Raw genomic sequence first — 19,511 nt, forward strand, 5'->3', positions numbered from 1 at the left:
GTGTCGTGCGGGCGAGCGAGGCGGCGGCGGGGAGGAGTGTGAGCGAGATGATAGGGTTTGGGGAGAGTTCGAGCGAGTTTGAGGGGCATGGGCTGGAAATTTGGGCCACTAGTCCCAATTAGTACCTCTCAAGAGACTAGTGGACTAGGGACTACTAGTCCCTCTTTTAGTCCCCTTGTTTGGCAATTTAGGGACTAAAAAAAGCTACAATCTAGTCTCTAGTCCCTAGTCATAAGGAACAGGGCCTTAAAATGCACCTCAGCCAAAGGGCTGAGCCGTGATTCATCGACAGGTCCAACAAACCACCAAACGTAGTTTATGCTATAAGCTAAATTTAAGACCAACCAAGTACTTATAAGTAGCCTGTTGCACTGCCGAGCCGACAAACCTTGCAGCACTTGTGGTCATATTGAAACCAATGCTCATCTCTTCTTCCACTGCGACTTCGCTCGTGCGGTACGGTTCTCAACTGATCCCCCTCTTAGGACTGACACTTTGCCAAATGAAGATGATGGAGTACAACTCAGTCTGTCCACTTTTATTACTGATTCCATTTCTGATTACCTGCTAAACGACAAGAGATTCAACAGACAAAACTGGACACAGTGGCAGGTCCGTCATGCATTCATGCTGTCGCTGCATTCATGCAAACTCATCTGCTGGTGACGAACAGATGCAAAATACACGGCCAGCCACACCTGATAACAATGAGCACAGCGGTGGCACTGACGCACCGCCGACAGAGTCAAACCAGGTAATGCCTCACTCCGTTCAACCCAATGCAGGTCGCACACGGAACAACACGACATCTGCAGGGCAACGAATTCATCGACAACAACCATTGCTCCAACCCAATCACCAGGAACAATCTTGGTCCTCCAGGTACGAACCAGTCGCATCCAGGAAACACAACACACAGTTCAATCCGAACCCAGACGAACAGGTACACTTACCAAGCATCAAGACCATACACTATTCAACTGCCAACCCTGCTACCAAGGCCATGCATCAACTCTGCTAGATCACACCTCACGACAGCCAAAGAGAGCTGGACGGGGAGTTTTCATCATTAATACAGAAATGCATCCAACACATAACATTTACATCAAGGGAGTGCTCTCAGATTCCTCGGTTTTAATGGCAGAGGCTGCAGCTCTAGCACTCGCTCTCTCGGCTTCAACTGCAGGACACAAACTTCTTACGGATAATCAAGAGCTGGTATGCTTCTTAAGCAGCACAAATCATTCCAATCACAGGATCTTCAAGATAGGGAGGCATCTAAATCAGATGGCTCATACTCTAGCACAACAGGCTATCCTAGAGATTCAGTCTCATCATGCTAGTCCATCTTTCACTTGTACAAATAGCAATCATGCCAACCAGTGCCCGTTGATGGAAGCACTGCAATCTGTACTCTCAGTCTCTGTATACCTGCTAACAGCTCGATGCTGTTGAAATAAATTCATGTTTCTTGTAAAAAAAAGACCAAATAAAAGAACTTATTAAAACAAAGTGATATTCACACTAGCTCTATTTTATTAACGCTACCTGCGACATCAAACATTGCCAATAACTTCTGCATAAAGATTTAGTGCATTGTGGATTAGAAAGTCAAACTGTGGCACTGTCAGATTGCCACAATTACACAAATCTTACAATACACAGTTCATTTAGCAACCCCCTACTTCAACACTGGAAAAAGGAATAGACCTCATCAAATTTAACAGCAAACAAGAGTACGAGTCAAGCAGCAACTACTCAAAGGATGCGCATACACCTACCCCTCTTTTTTCACATTCAAAGGGATCGGTTTTAGACAAATCATGGGCATGATTGATATGCATAAAGTCATGCTCACATCTTTTAGTAGTAAAATAAACCCGAGCACATCTTGAAGCCCTTTTCTCCAGCTGGAGCAGCTGATGCTGCTCTGCAAGAAATCTATCAGTCACATTGTACCTTTGACACTCAAATGTCATCGACTCCAGCATCTTTGCATTCAGTACAAAGAATGTGGCAAAGCTAATTTGTGACAATATGCCTTGATAATTATTCAACACAACTGTCTTGAGACGGATGTCAAGGCATTTGATAAGATTACGATGTTTACGGCGCCATAAATTCTTGTCCCCATCCTGGTATGACTGAAAAGGAAAAAACAGTATACAAACACAACCAATTGAAGAAGAATTGGCAAAATATTAAGTCAGACCCAAAGAATATATGAACACAATGAATTACTAGTTTAGTATGTTTACCCTGATATACAACTTCTCCAGGCATGGGAAGCATCTCATCAAGTCAATAATCGGATCCAGGCTAAGAATAAAAACATTGACTGCTAAAATCTTGACAGTACATGCCGACGTGTCTGAGTTAGTGACCCGGAATCCCTTTATGTTGCATGGCTGCATGAAACATGCATTAGCCCATTGATAAAAGTCAATATTTTCAAGTTTTTTCTGCACACAGAAAAGCAACTCAGAACCTGTAGGCAAGAGGTGGAAAAGCAAGAGATACCTCAATAATCATAGAGCCCAACGCGAGCCTGGAAGAGTGATCAGAAAAATTTAGGCAACCCAAGGTCTCCAGATTAGGTGCTGAAATAACTGATACTCGCAGTAACATTCCCGACTGTGGTTGTCGAAGATTAAGAATCCTTTTAAGGCAAGGGGCATCCTCGACAATGAATTCTTCTAAGCAGTTCATTGTTCGATCATACCCAGCACTCACCCTAATGCTTGTAAGCGTAGGCCAAAGATTCTGCGAAGCAGCAAGCACTTGAGGACGGGAGAAGCAGCAACGATGCTATGCAGGGAATCCTCCGAAATGCCGACCCGTTTAAGTGCGAGCTTCTTGAACCGGGGGAACTGAAGCGCCTGGGTGATGTCGACAGAGAGGTGGCATTGGCTGAAAGTGGCGACACAAAGGGACGACGAGAACCGGAAGGTAGATGCCGGCTGAGGTGGCAGTTTCAACCCAACCGTCGCAAAGCAGTCAATCTCTTGGAGGTTGTCGAGGGCAGAGGATCGGAGCCAAGCATCCACAGTGGCGGGGCTGTCCCATAGGCGTTGTGCAGGGAAGCGAAAGCGGCGGCCGGGGCCCCAGTGGGAGGAGAGGATGCGGGAGATGACATCGATGGTACGAAATTCACTGCCGTCAAGGTTGATGCGGGAGACGACACCGATGGTGCGAAGTTCACCGCCGTCGAGGATGAGAGGGGCTGAGCAGGCGCTGTTAGTTTAATCTCCAACGATTGGCCCAACGGCGGCCAATCGACCCCTTGACTGCATACTGATCGGAGACGCTTAACCCATCACTGGTCGGTGGGCCCCTGTCACACAGTGCTATAAGTAAAGAGAAAAATAGAGTCAGGGCACGCTAGACGAGGTTCGACGCCGCCACTGACCCACCAAAGTAACCCTAGAAGGCTCCTCTGATCATGGGCTGCGCTGCAACTGACCGGAAGCCCCGTGGCAGCGCCCCCGTCCTCTGGACTCTACCATGCTTCCTCCTCTATCTCCTTTGCCAACCCCGAAGGTATGGGCCTCTTTCTTTCTCTGTCTTCCTCTCCCGATTCATGTTCTAGATCGATTTGAACCAAATAGAGATGAATCTACGCACTAATCTACACCTAGACGATCCTAAGATTCTATCATTGGTATCAGAGATAGGCTTTCTAGGGTGTAGATCTAGTTTGGGGTAGAAAACTGAAAAGAAATCGAAGAGAAAGAGGAACAGAGGGTTCGATCCTTTCGGATTGAAACCCTAACCCTAATCGGGGGAAGAAACAGAGATGCAGCCGAACCCTAACCCTAACCCCTAATTGGACCAGCCCTAAGAAGAAAAGAAAGAAGATCCAAAAGAGAAGAAGGGGAAAGGGGAAGAGCTCGAAAGGCGGCTTACCTAAGGAAACCCTAACCCTAACTCGCGATGAGGAAGGGGAAGAGAGTGAACAGACAAGGGAAGGAGCTCCTACCTGGGGTCCGCCCGCTCCGTCTCCACCACCGGCCGTCGCATGGACGTCGTGTGGGAAGTCAACCCTAGCCGCCGGGGCGGGAGAAGCACCGCCGCACGATCTCCGCCTCGGGCTCGGTCCAAAGGGCACCACCGTGGTGCCACGCGCGGCTCCGGTCGCATGCCTGCGCCAGCGAGGGGTGCCACGGTGGAGCCGCCATCCCCTGTGTGGCGTCCGCCTTGAGCTCAGCTGCACTCTGTCGCTCGCGGGGCTGAGAGAGAGAAAGGGGAGAAGAGAAGTGAGCTAGGGTTTTTGGAGCCAGCACTGCGTCACCGTTTTTGATCCGCCGAGACACGCGCGTGGCCGTCTGATTTGCATCAACGGCGTAGATCAACCGGGCTAGATTGAGCCTAGGCGGGAGCGCGCAGCGGGCGACTTTGCCGACCTAGGCCCAGGTTGCGGCCTGGGAGGCGCCGCGGGCGCGCGCGGAGGTTGTTGGGCCAGGCCATTTTGCCGACTGGGCTAAGTACAGTGTTCAGTTTGAATCCATTTTTTGTTTTTCTTTTTCCAGTAAATGTTTATCTCCTGGAAAATGATTAATGGCTCAAGAAAATTAGCAAAAGAATTCCTGTGGGTAAAATTCACAAATTTTGTTTAAGTTTCCGCTGCGAAGTTTAATGCTGATTATCTTCTAATTAAATTCGAACCAACGGAAGAATTTAATTTGAAGAGCAGTTATATTTAGTAAATGATGATTATGTTGATCCTCTAATTAAATTAGAACCAACGGGAAAATTTAATTAGAGGAGTAGTCCATTTTTTGTTTAAGTAAGATTATGGTATTGTTATTTTTTGACCAACGTTGATGATGACAATATTATAACGAATTTAAGTTTGAAGTTTAAATCTCTGGAAAATTTTACACCAATGTGGTGAATGTTTCAGAGAGTTGATAAGGACCAAGAAATGCTCCTGAACTAAAAGAATGTATTTCATTATTAAGTTTCCACTGCCATGATGTTGATTATCTTCTAATTAAATTCGAACCAATGAGATAATTTAATTTTGAAGAGTAGTTATATGGATTTCAAGTTAATTCATGAGTTTTATGCATTAATTCTATTTTCTGTCTAATGGTGATGTAGAATTGATGTAGAAGCATATTGTATGTTTTATTTTATCCGACAAGATCACTCGGCTGTATGCCAACGTGCTGTAGTGCTGGGGAATGTGAATGAAAAGGCTTGAGTCAAGCTAGTTCAGGACAATTTTTGTTAGTTTACTAATTTTCTGATTAAATTGGAACCAACGGGAAGATTTAATTAGAAAATGAAGTATAAGTGAATGTTTAAGTCATCATGACTAAGTTTTTATATAGATGTATACCGCATGGGGAGAAGTTTTAGCATAGTAATTATGCTAGTCCATCCAGCATGGCGGGAGAAGTTTTATGATGACTCATATGTTTTTGTATCCCGCATAGCGAGAGAAGTTTAGGTAGCTCTTATGCTATCCTAGTATCGACCATGGAACAATAGAAATGCATCGTCATGGTCAATACTAACCAAAGGATAAGAAAAAGATATAAGCGTGACTTGTAAAAGTACTGCTAATGAAAGACCTCGTTGAGTTCTTAAAGTGAATTAAGGAAAGTGTACTCCTAAACGGATCAAGAAATAACTTTGTTTACATGACACAATCATGTGAATGAAGTAAGTTATAAGTGTCTCCTCGTTTACAGGCTTTCTAAATAGTTATCAAAATTATGACAGTAAAATTCATGCCATATTTCGAGGGGGAGAATATTAAGATCAATTAAGAAAATACTCTTCATTAAGAGCGAGATAAAGATCAATTAAGAAAGATACTCTTCATTAAGAGTGAGATAAAGACTATTGGAGGAGTACAACGGTTGCAATAATGATACCCATAAGCAGAGAAATAGCTAAATTTCTAGACCTTTTAAAGTTCCGACAGGAAAATAGCATAGTCAGTCTCAAAGATGTTAAGGTGGTGCTTAAAGTGCCATATGAGAGTTTAACAGATTAAACCCAAAATAAGATATTTGAAGATACACTATCTTTAGAAAAGATGGGAAGATCTGGGAGCTTGGTATGTAGAGGTATGTAGAGACCTAAGACTTGAAGAGAAGCAGGACTGCATGCCTACTTCAGTGATTCAAAAACAACAAATCTCTCAATACCTGTTGATGTTGTATGACTTATACAACACCTATTATTGGCTTTTCGAAGAAGATGAATAATGTAAACAAGAATCTTATAATACAGGAGCCTGTGGAATCAATTGCCTCTTGGCAATGAAGAGCAACAACAGCCCCATAGGAAAGTGCCAGTAGATAAGGTCCCAGAAGGTCTCAAAGAATTAGTAAACCAGTTTTTTCAATGACTATGAAGTCTATGTTAGTAAAGAAATTCAAATTGAGGGTGATTCCACCTCATTTGAAAAAGCCATGACAAGCGTTTACTCGTTTAAATGGCAAGAAGCTATGAAAGTTGAAATGAATTAGATGAATACCAATGATTTTTGGAACTTAGAAGTAATTCCTAATGGAGCTAAAACAGTAGGCTGTTAATGGATCTACAAGAGAAAATGTGACTCCAAAGGGAATGTAGAAAGATATAAAGTTGAAATGAATTCGATGAATACCAATGATGTTTGGGACTTAGATGTAATTCCTAATAGAGCCGAAATAGTAGGCTGTTAATGGGTCTACAAGACAAAATATGACTCCAAAGGGAATATAGAAAGATATAAAGCATGACTTGTAGCAATATGCTTTATACAAAGAGAATAAAAAGATTACGATGAGAGTTCTCTCTCCAGTCTCATGCAAGGATTCTTTATAATCATAATGGTGTTCATGGCATATTACGACTTAGAAATACAACAGATGGATGTAAAGACGACATTCCTCATCAGGAATTTATATGAAAACGTTTACATGGCATAACCCAAAAGGTTTTGTCGTGGAAGGAAAGAACATAAGGGATGCCGCCTGTATAAATCTATTTATGGGTTAAAAGTAAGTCTCTAAACAGTAGTATTTAAAGTTGATGAAACGATAAGAAAGTTTGGGTTTTTAAAGAAAATGAGATGGACAATAGCATTTATGCAAAGCTCAAGAATGGAAAATTCACTTTCCACGTCCTGTGAATAGATGATATTCTACTCATTAGTAGTGATGTTAATCTATCATTAGAGAAGAAGTTTTGTCCTCAAGTTTCAATGTGAATAATCTTGGTGAAGCGTCATTGGTTTGAGGAATCAAAATTCACCGTGATAGAAGAAAATTGGGTATTAGGACTATCGCAAAGGCATACTTACAAAAGATTCTAAAGAAGTAAAGTATGCATGCGAGTAAACCTACGCCTGCTCCTATAGTCAAGGGTAATAGTTTTGGGAATTTTAAGTGTTCCAGGAACCGATATGAGATCGATCAAAAGAATATGATTCCATATGCTTCAGTTGTTGGAAGCTTGATGAGTGTACATGTACAAGTAATAACTTACCTTGACATAGTTTATGTATCCAGGATATTTTGGCAGAAGTCCAGTTCAGATATAGATCACTGGAATTGAGTTGAGAATGTCTTGTAATTTTGCAAAGTATCATAGGCCTCATGCTGAGTAAGAAAGAATAAGTACTCTCAAATAGTTGAGGGTACAAAAAGTTAAGTCTTGGCGAGATGTGTAGTGAAATCCACATCAGTTGCTAACACTCGTAGTTGGAGTATTATTATGGAAAAGCTCCAAAGAAATAGTTATGGTGTCATCAGTGATGCATACCATAGTATAGGTTGTCATGAGGCTTAAGGAACAGGCAAAAGGAGGTTAAGGGAATTTGTACCCAGATTTAAAAATGGTAGACAACAGCAACAACCATTTAAAGTAAGTTAACTCTTAAGACAACAACTCAAGTGTGCTGCCAAACACATTGACACTAAGGTACATGTTGTAAAGGAGAAAATCCAGAATCATTTTGAAAGCATTGAGCACATAAGTATCGAGTAAGTACTTGCGGATCCGCTTGCCAAAGGTTAACCACCCAGTGCGTTTAGAGAACACATAGTCGACATAGGTTTATGAGAAAGCCTATGATTTCTGGATACTAAGGGCCTAGTTGAGTATCTGTTTTAAAACAAAGAGGTGTATTGTAGCTGTTAAATCTAATGGCAACTGACCGTGATGATGAGGCACGCTCTATGCACTGATTTGTGATGAAATGGGATAAAGATAATGTAAGTAAGTTAAGTTTAAGTCATAAGGTGAGATCAAGGGGGAGAATGTTAGTTTGATCTCCAACGATTGGCCCAATGGCCAATCGGACCCCTTGACCGTATCCTGATCGAGGACGCTTAACCGACCACTGGTCGGCGGGCCCCTGTCACACAGCGCTATAAGTAAAGAGAAAGGTGGGGCCAGGGCACGCTAAACGAGGTTCGACGCCTCCACTGACCCACCGAAGTAACCTTAGAAGGTCCCTCCGATCATGGGCTGCGCTGCAAGTGACGGGAAGCCCCGCCGACAGTGCCCCCGTCCTCTGGACTCTACCGTGCATCCTCCTCTATCTCCTCTGCCAACCCCGAAGGTATGGGCCTCTCTCTTTCTCTGTCTCCCTCTCCCGATTCATGTTCTAGATCGATTTGAACCAAATAGAGATGAATCTACCCACTAATCTACACCTAGATGATCTAAGATTCTATCAGGCGCCACCAGATGGCGAGGATTTGGGTGTGGGCGACATCCTTGGTGGGGAGGAGAGAGATGACCTCACCTAGAATGGCGTCCGGGAGGAGGCTGAGTCGATCGACACCATCTTCTTCCTCTCCGGTAGCTCCAGGTGGCGGATCTTGGTTGTAGGTTTCGTCTCCTCCGGCTCCAGGAAGACTGGATTCAGGCGCACTCGTCGCTGGTACCAGCGGTGAGATGTTTGGTCCACCCTCCTGTTCCGGGCTCTTGGACGCCTCCGGCTTCCTTCTCTTGGCACGGCGAGGCACCGCCTGTGTCTCCATGGCCGCCCAGCGGTGGGTCGATTGGGGGCGGGGAAAGGAGAAACACGAGCACGACGGCTTGCAGAAGCTCCGTAGGGTTTGATTGGGATTGGGGCCCGTGTCTCGCGTACCGGCCCATGGGCCCGAACCATCTACGTTAGGCTTCCCGCGTGCGCCCACGACGCCGCTGAAATTCGCTCTGATTCTAGAAAAGCAAGGTACGCGCCGCGCGCTAGGGCTGGGTAGTAACGCCTTAATTTCAACATCCTAATTATTTCTCTTTTTTATCAACTAGATATGTGTCCGTACGTTGCACAGGGGCTCAATTTTTTGTCCACACGTACTGCGAAAGATTTGATCATTTTTGGAAAATAATAAAAAAGCATCAAATGATTTTGCATTGGGAATCTAAACTATTTCCAAATACTTAGGCTTTTGGATCGTATTCGACATAATTCATGTGTGTGCCAATTCTGTTTTTTAGATTTGAGTACGGCCCATTGAGCCTCTTTCGGTCCGCACACACAGATCTATATTCCTGACTTTGGAGTTGACAATTTTGAGGCTTTCCAAAGTAACTTTGGTGCAGATTGTTAATGGGTTGTACATGCCCTTAGGCTTTTCAGGATTTATATTTCACACGCAAAGATAAGGTTACACTCTCTAGTCGAAAGGATGTTGACAAAATTTGAAATATAATTTTTGGATTTGATTATAATTTTATATAGATTTTATAAGTCTCAGTCAATTTGTGCATTGTTTGGAAAAAGACAGGAAGCTAACAAACACTTTTTTTTTCCATCTGCAACCCTCCACTTTTTCCTATTCTTGCCATCAGGTCATTGCTGAATCAGATCACAAACTCATGCACTCTCGATCGTAACGGCCGGTATGGCTGGCCAGGACTGACCTCGCCGCTGCTGTGGCCCTGGAGGCCTGGACAGCCGCGAGTCGACTCGTTTTGACGGGGGCACGAGCAGGAGCTAGCGTATGTGAGTCGTAGCAGAGTTAACGAAGACGACGAGAGGCAGGGCCCAACGGTTTTTTTTTTACGAAAGCACACCGTATAATGAGTAGTGGGATGTGGAACGTGGGTGAGTCCATGTCAGAAATGAGGCCGTGGACGTGCGCGAGGCTGCGAGCTCCGGGACTCGTTTCCAAACCGTTATGAGCGGGGTGCGCAGACGATAACCTCCGGTATTTTTTTTTTGTGTAGAGAAGAGAAGAATAGATATACTGGACTGGATTCGTACGACATAATGACTTGAGCCTGTACGTGTTTTTTTTTTGTCATATATATGTATAAGCCTGTACGTTATTTTGAATTAAATAAATGGCAAGGTGGCCTGAGCCTTCCAGCGTTCCGTTTAGTTGCAGGATACAGACTCAGTAGACGTGATAAGCGTCAGAAGCGGGGAAACAAACGGACTCCATATATACTCCGTAGACATGGGCAGACGTCCGTAAAGAGGAGCGAACGAACGGGGCGTCTGACGATAACCTTAGATATTTTTTAGGCGTAGAGAAGAGATTCAATTAGCGTTTCGGCATCTCGTCTCCTTCTGCGTGGAATCAAAGAGAGAAGATCAGCTGTCAAAAAAAAAATCGCCATCCATGTTTAACAGCCAAAACTTAATCTGTAGATTTACATTAAAACAACCTGATAATGATAGGCCATGGGCATCCGTCCATCCGAACGACCGACCCACCTGCGCCGTGCGCCTAAACCTGCGTCGCCCCGTCCGCGTTGCACGTTGCGCGCCCTCGCCCCACTCCGCACTCGCTGCTGCCACTCCACTCCACACTCGCTCCCTCCCTCCCGTCGCACGCGTTGCCTGCTCCCACCCATCGCGCGCGCCGCCTACACGGCTAAGCCAAGGCCGGTGCTGGTCGTGCTGACGATGGTGGTGCTCATGCACCGCCACTGGTGCTGGTGTAGGTGGTGCTCACGTGCCGCCGCCCGCGCGCCGGTTCCCACCCTGACGCCTGGAATCGACCGGCCCCGACCTTCCCTGTGTTGCAAAACGCATGTTTGAAGTGTTTCAGATGTTTTATATGGATGTTGCAATGGTAGTTTATGAATCTTGCACTTGTTGCAATGGTTATACATCGTATCTTGCAATAGTTTATTCAAAATATTTGATCTATTTTCAGACACATATTGCAAGTATTTTATTTGGATGTTGCATATGTTACAATGGCTATGTTGCAAATGTATGTTCAAATGCTTCATCTGTTTCAGACGTATGTTGCAATTGTTTTATTTGAGTGTTACAAAAGTAGATCTAGATGTAGGGTTGTTGAGTGATGAAGAGAGAGCTAGTGCGGGAGCCTTGGCGGCGTCGATGTGGATAGGAGGCGCAGGCCGTGCAATGCCGATGTGGAAGAGGCGGGGGAGTCATCCGAGTGAAGTGGAAGAGGTGGGTGCGTGTGGTAGAACCGCCCAAAATAATACGTTTTCGGAGGCGTTCGTCTTCCACTAGACACTAAGCACATCGAATATGAGCTACATCGGACAGTTTCGTCGAGCACACCCCAAGGGAGAACTCGAAATAATCTACGTTTTACATCCAGAATCCAATAATGAGTACGAGCTTACAATACTTAGTCCATTTTATACCACAAGAGTTCTTGAAAATTATTTAATACAATACCGGAGTTCAGAGTGCGATAATTAAACAACGGAATAAAAATAAACATCTAGCGGAAACGATACAAGGATCCGTCTGTGTCCACTAGAAGAATCCTCCACACAAGAGATACTACTCAAGCTGCACCTATAACAGGGGTAAAATAAACCTTGAGTACACAATGTACTCGCAAGACTTACCCGACTAGTGGAAATAGTTTCTCGACTCCAAGGAGTATGATAGGCAATATGGGTTTGTTGTTTTCTTTTTGTTTGCGAAAAAACATTACTAGGAGTACGTCCTTAAGATCAAGTTTTATTAGCAGTCATGATTACTTCATTAGCTAACCATTCTAAGTACGCACATGTTCTACTTTCAATCAAGGGTTGAGCAATCAGAACCATTTTACCATCTTTCATCTTTCATCTTTCAGATCCTACTACGGTGCTAGACCATAGCCGAGTGATATCGTCTCATGGAAACGGCGATTCGCGAACCAATGTATCCCAGCTGGGTACCCCAAAATACACGCCTCGTTTATACCCCAGGCACAAACAAGACCAACCCATTCCACTCCTGTCAAGGGGTACAGATCCCCATCTAAACTTGGACTCCAAGCCCCCACACTTGAGACCTAGTCTTAGTATGGTGCTTAGACCTCCACCTTTCCCCGCCTCCAATCAGTCAATCCGGAAAGAGCCGAAACCCACGACAAGAGTGTAACGAGACTTCCTGCTCCTATAAGTAAGTATGTGCTCAAGATAATAAGTCTGTGATCGTGTGGCAACGGATGGTCCTTAATCGACACGTATAGGGAAAACGGTGTAACCAAGCTAAGCCTCGTGGCCGCGGGACACAACTCGTCACACCCACCAATGCCCATACCATATCCCTGCCCGATCTCCATTTTTTTCTTTCATCATTTTATCATGAGAGTAAATATAATAATCACTTATTGTGAGTAACGGCAGGTTACTCATGCTACCGAAAACCTAAGCATAGCATCTACTCGAACCTATACTAGTAAGACTCTTAGGACAAGTATATCTATGCATGTGGTTTCCATAAAAATTTCTGTAACATAAATGCACATCACATATATATATTCAGTGATTATAAAAAATAAGGGTTATGCACCGGGGCTTGCCTTGGGCAGGCGCGGTGTCAGCTGAGTCTGTCAGTGGCGGCTCCGGGACCTCCTCCTACACGAGAATCTCCTCCTCGTACTCCTTGACGATCTCCTCACACTCGTGATCGCCGGTGGTCACAATCTCCGCCAACTCGTTCTCTACATGCATGCGATGATGATGCAACACTTAGCATTTAGGCAACAACAACTCTTAAACTAAGAATACACATACTAAGCTACTAAGCTAGCTCTAATGACTAAGGTACTAAGCAAACTATCATCTTTACCAAGCAAAGTGTTGGGTTCAACTAACAAACACCTAGCTTTACAAATGAAGGACATATCTTTATTTCTATTGATGATTTAATGTATATTGAAACAAAGAGCATTTAACTACCCTAATGCTTAGTCTATTCTAAAGCTACAAAAATTACAGTGAGCACGTAATAATACCATCAAGCTACTATAAAATTTTTAGGACCAAAGCTAGCACCAATTTACCACAAAAATTCCTACAATAATTATCCTAACAATATTAAACATTTTCAAATGATTTAATAGCTCATGGTATCAACATGTACATATATAAACTAAATACACTAACAGATAGAGCATAATTTTAGGAACCTAACAAAATTTATTTCACAATTTTTGGACACCTACATGATTTTATATGATTTACCAAAGACCAGGTCAAAAATTAAATTAGAAAACTATTTCTAATCCCTTAGGAAAAGAAAAATGAAATCTTCCACGCGGCCCGCGCGACCCAGCGCACGCGCGCAGCAGCCCGCGAAAGTGGCCCACGCGACGTCAGCCCGCGCGCGAGCCGACCCACGGCTGGGAATCCCCGTGTGCTGGCGCTTTTGCAAAATAGACATCGCACTTCTCTCGAATTACAACTAAGTCCTAACGCTATTTCCCCTTCTCACAAGACTTCTCACTTAACCCCCTGGCTTTCCTAGAATCCCCCCACACGCACCCCCGGCTGGCCACATGCGGCCACGTGCGGCCGAGCCGTGCGGCGGCGCACCACGGCAGCATGGTCATGTCAGCGATGACGGGGAGGCGGTAGCGGTTCGGCTAAGGTGCGTAGGGTGAAGAGGGAGTCAAGGCGATGCTAGTGGTGCAAGTGAATTGTCTCAGGAGGGATGGTAGGAGGGCTGCCCTCGACCATGGCCGAGCGCGGCCTTAATGGCACGGCGGCGGGAAAAACTCCAAATTGGAGCTTGGCCTTGCACGGTTCGAGCCTGGGTGGGGTCGGGCAGCGAGAGGACATGATGTTGAAACCGTGGATGCACTGAATTGAATGTAGGTGATCGTTTGCTGGGTAATTTGATGGCGTGGCTCGACGGCGGCAGCAGAGCGAGAAAGAGAGAAACAGGGCGTGATAGGTGGGCTCGGCTCGGCCTCGCCTTGGCGGGATGCGGTCGACGCGATCGTGGAGGCCCACGTGCAGGCGCTGAGGACAAGCGCACGCATCCACGACCGGCATGGCCTGCGCGACCGCAGTGCCATAAATGGCAATGCGATGGCGAGCACTACCATGCTAGCAACCCTAGTCAGCCATGCGCGGTAGCGTGCGCACGCATGACCAGCACGGTGACGTCGAGCGCCCAAGCTGGGTGACCGCGAACACCCGACTAGTTAGGCCGAGAACGTGTCGTGCATGCATTTTAAAACACCTATAACAACTAAATGGTTGCTTCTAGACCTAAACCATCTTCACCATGCTCAAGATGGCATATGAGGCTACCAGCCCAAGCTAAAACACGACACCACCTCCTAACTCGATTTCACAAAATAAATCGCCAAACATTGCACTGTCTTGCTGCTTTTATATACTTAAATTCTTCTAAGTCCTTGAGCTGAATTTGATTTCAAGTTCCATTTTTAGGCTACTAGAAATGTTGGCTAGTAATGTTGTTTTTCCACAATAAGTATTTCATTGTCATCTACAAAGTTCATATTCCAAATTCTATTTAAGTGCCATGTATATGTTCTATAGTATTTTTGTTCAATAAAAATTGGTTTTAAACCCTACTTGATATACATGAGTTGTGTAATAGCTTCTCATTTAACATTTTTATTGATCATTTTAGGTTGCAATACTTCATCTATTCATTCCATCACATGCATTATCACGTAAACATGATGCTCATGACATGGTTTAGTAATTTGTTTAGAGCGTAACACCGAGGGTGTTACAGCTCTACCCCCTTATGCAAAATCTCGTCCCAAGATTTCATATGTGCCTAGTGTGGGAAAGAGATAAGAAATAAATTTCAATTTACATAATTACCTTGGTGAACTAGAAAGGAGATGGGGATAATGCTCTAGAATATAAATCTCTTATTCCCAAGTTGCTTCATCCTCTGAATGATTTTACCATTGGACCTTATAGAATTTTACCACTTTGTTCCTAGTGACTCTCTCTTTTTCATCCAAGATTTTGATGGGATGCTCAATATAAGAAAGATTAGGTTGGAGAGGGAGTCCTTCAATTTCCACCACTTCATCGGGAACTCACAAACACTTTTTTAGCTAGGAGACATGGAAAACATTATGGACTGCTGATAAAATATCCGGGAGTTGGAGACAATAAGCAACAGAACCACGCCGCTCCAAAATTTAATATGGTCCAACATAACGAGGAGCTAACTTTCCATGGACTCCAAACCGATGCACACCTCTCATCAGGGATACCTTTAGGTACACATGGTCACCAACTTCAAACTACAAGGGCCTTCTCCTCTTGTCTGCATAAGCTTTCTGACGGTTCTAAGCTGCTTTCAAATGACTCTGAATAACACTGACTTGCTCTCTTGCTTCTTTGATAAAATTAGGCCCGAAATAACCACGGTCACCCACTTCCACCCAATTAAGAGGTGTTCTACATTTCTTGCCATACAAAGCCTCGAAAGGTGCCATTCAAATGCTCTCTTGATAGCTATTGTTATAGGAAAACTCAGCTAAAGTCAAGCATTCGTCCCATGTTTCTAGATAAGAAATGGTACAAGCTCTCAACATGTCTTCAAGTACTTGATTGACCCTTTCTATCTCACTGTCAGTTTGAGGGTGATACGCTGAACTTCTGAGAAGACGAGTACCAAGGCATTTCTAGAGTTGCTCCCAGAAGCGAGAGACAAAGACTGACCCTATATCAGAAATAATGGTAAGAGGAACTCCATGTAGGGTCACAACCCGATCAAAATACAACTTGGCATACTTCTTGGCTGAATACCTTGTATCCACCGGAAAGAAATGAGCGGACTTGGTAAGGCGATCTACAATGACCCAAATAGAGTCATACCCCTTGCCGTGCGGGGCAAACCCACAACAAAGTCTATGGAAATATCCTCCCATTTCCAAATAGGGATAGGCAAGGGCTGTAGAAATCTAGGCGTACGCATATGGTCTGCCTTAACCCTTCCACAAATGTCACATTCTGAGATGTATTTGGTAATATCCTGTTTCATATTTGGCCACCAATACAAGTGATGCAAATCATGATACATCTTGTTACTTCCCGGATGAATGGATAATTTGGAGTTGTGAGCTTCATCCAAAATTTTCCTCCTAAGCTCATCACTTGAGAGAACCACCAATCGGTTCTTGAACTTCACCACACCTTGATCATCAATACTAAAATGAGGACCACGCCCTTCGGTGATTAGCTTCTTGATATGCGGAATTTTCAAAACATCTAGCCTTTGCTCTATAATAATTTTCTCAAGTAGATCCGAGACTAGAGCAATATGGGCTAACACCTCAGAATGGTTGAGAGACAAAGATTCTTCTTCAACTTGATGCGACTTCCGACTTAAGGCATCAGCTACCACATTAGCTTTTCTAGGGTGATAATGAACTTCTAAATTGTAATCCTTGATTAACTCGAGCCACCTCTGTTGCCTCATATTCAACTCGGATTGAGAGAAAATATATTTGAGACTCTTGTGATCTGTGTAGATATGCACTTTATTTCCCAACAGGTCATGTCTCCAAATTTTTAGAGCATGCACCACTGCAGCTAGCTCTAAATCATGGGTGGGATAATTCAACTCATGCTTTTTCAACTGACATGAAGCATAAGCGATCACATATCCGCCTTGCATAAGCACACATCCCAGTCCCATCCTAGAGGCACCACAATATACATCAAACGACCTATCAATATCTGGTTGGGCAAGAATAGGAGCAGAGGTAAGAAACTTCTTTAGGGCTTGGAAAGCTTCTTCACAAGCTAGACTCCATACAAATTTGACATCCTTCTAGAGCAACTTGGTCATTGGTTGAGCTATTTTGGAAAAATCAGGGATGAAGCGCCGATAATACCCAGCAAGACCAAGGAACTGACGAATCTGATGCACTGACTTTGGAGATTTCTAATTTAACATGTCCTGCACCTTGCCAAGATCCACAGAAATGCCTTCAGGTGTCAGAACATGTCCCAAAAACTACACTCGATGCAACCAAAACTCACACTTGCTGAATTTGGCATATAGCTTGTGTTCCCTTAACTGAGTCAGTACTATCCAAAGATGCTGTGCATGCTCTTCATTATTCTTGGAGTATATCAAAATATCATCAATGAACACCACTACAAACTTGTCCAACTCCGGCATAAAGACTAAGTTCATGAGGTACATGAAGATTGCAGGAGCATTGGTGAGGCCAAAAGACATGACTAGATATTCATAAAGCCCATACCTAGTAGAGAAAGCTATCTTTGGTATATCTTGTGGCCGAATCTTAATTTGGTGATACCCAGAACGAAGATCAATCTTTGAAAACACTTTTGCACCAGCCAACTGATCAAACAAAGTATCAATATGAGGTAAAGGATACTTGTTCTTAATGGTTACCGCGTTGAGAGGCGATAATCCACACACATCCGAAGAGTGCCATCCTTCTTCTTCACAAAAATAGCTGGATAACCCCATGGTGAGTGAAAGCATCTAGGCCCCTAGTTGGGTTACGGTGATTAATGACAATACAAGATTACTATGACTAACATGTGTTTTGTAGAGGCAATTAAGTTAGGTCATGGTAATGGCAATTGATTGGGCAATCATGGTTGTCATGCCCCTACGATGGAAATCATTTCAGTTTTCAAAGGATGGACGATAAGGTTAAGGATGGACTAGTTCTAAGTGTCGTTTGGTGTTCAAGAGACACTTAGAGTAGTTTAGGACTTTGTTTTTCCTTTGGCCATACTATTAAGGGGGTATGAACTAGTAGCTTGACCTAGGTGAGTCTAGTGGGTTAGGTGTAGTGCACACTTATCAAATCTAGCACTAGGTACCTCCTAAGTAGCCCTTAGATCAATTGGAGCAAACTTCATTCACATATGATTTTGAGCTGGAAGTGAATGGAGGGTCAAATGTTGACCGGACGCTGATTCCAGTGTGACTGGACGTTGGCGCAGAGTCCGGTCACTTCATTTGATCAAGGTGAAGTCATCTGGTTGCGATTGGACGCTGAGAGAAAAGTGACCAAACGCTGGGTGCGAGCGTCCGGTCCACATCAGTAAGGTTCTAGAGAGCAGTTTTTGCGACCGGACGTGTCTGGTCAATGCTGACCGAACACTGGTTAGTGTCCGATCACAACTTAACGGCTCTATGGCGGGGAGAACTGACTGGAGCATCCGGTCACCCCGTAGAGGCACATAACGGTTCATTTTGAATGAGGGGGGGTATAAATACTTCCTCTATTCATTCAAGGGAGTACTCTTGCTCATTTCAACAGCTAAGAAACACCCTTGAGAGTGCCAAGGAGAGCAAGAGCCTAGTGAGGAGATTGAGATTTGAGAATCCAAGATCAAGACCTCATTAGTAAAAAGAGAGTAGCAAGTGTGCATCCACCCTTCTCATTAGGCTTGTTGTGGTCAAGTGAGAGTTCTTGCTTGTTACTCTTGGTGATCGCCATCACCTAGATGGCTTGGTGGTGATTGGGAGTTTGGTGATCATCTGGTGGAGCTTGTGGATGACCCAACTCAAGTTGTGAGCGGTTGTGGGTGATTCACTACGACGGAGTGTTGAAGAATCAACCCGTAGAGAGCACTTGATCCTTGCGTGGATCAAGGGGGAGCTACACCCTTGCGTAGGTGCTCCAACGAGGACTAGTGGGGAGTGGCGACTCTCCAATACCTCGGCAAAACATCGCCATGTTCCTTCTCCTATCTCTACTTTAAGCATTTACATTTGAGCAATTCAATTCTTGTCTTTACATACTTAGAATTGCCATGCTAGAGTAGGATTGGAACTTAGGGTGCTAAACTTTTGTGCAGTAGATCAATAGAATCACTTTCTAGGCACAAGGGGTGAAGTGGGCTAAGTGTAGGGTTTAATCATTGCAAAGAATTTTAGAATTAGCCCAATTTACCCCCCCCTCTCTTGGGTATCTTGATCCTTTCAATTGGTATCGGAGCCTCGTGCTCACGAAATTAGACTTAACCGTCTAGAGAAAGATGTCCCACGGGGATGGACCTCCTTCTATCTTTGAGGGAGATGATTTTTCATATTAGAAAATCTGCATGGAGGCTTACTTAGAAGCTCTAGATGTTGGAATACTTAGAGCCGACTCACAAGGCTTCCCAAAGCCTAGGGATCCCACGCACCTTCGAGGCAATGAAGTGAATTACGAAAAATGGAATGCAAAGGCTAGAAACACCATCTGTAGAGGCCTTTGCAAAGATGTGTTTAACCGTGTGAGGAACCACAAGGACGCCCATGCACTATGGTTGGACATTTGTGCGCTCCATGAGGGAACAAAAAGCGAGCG

At 44.2% G+C, this 19,511-nt stretch overlaps 1 pseudogene; it reads right to left on the reverse strand.

Annotated features, from left to right (window-relative positions):
- Positions 1–1,754: 1,754 nt before the first annotated feature.
- LOC136551262 (F-box/LRR-repeat protein 13-like) lies at positions 1,755–8,990 on the reverse strand (annotated as a pseudogene).
- Positions 8,991–19,511: the final 10,521 nt, after the last annotated feature.

The sequence above is a fragment of the Miscanthus floridulus genome, chromosome 4, assembly GCF_019320115.1.
Source record: "Miscanthus floridulus cultivar M001 chromosome 4, ASM1932011v1, whole genome shotgun sequence".
Classification (NCBI taxonomy): domain Eukaryota; kingdom Viridiplantae; phylum Streptophyta; class Magnoliopsida; order Poales; family Poaceae; genus Miscanthus; species Miscanthus floridulus.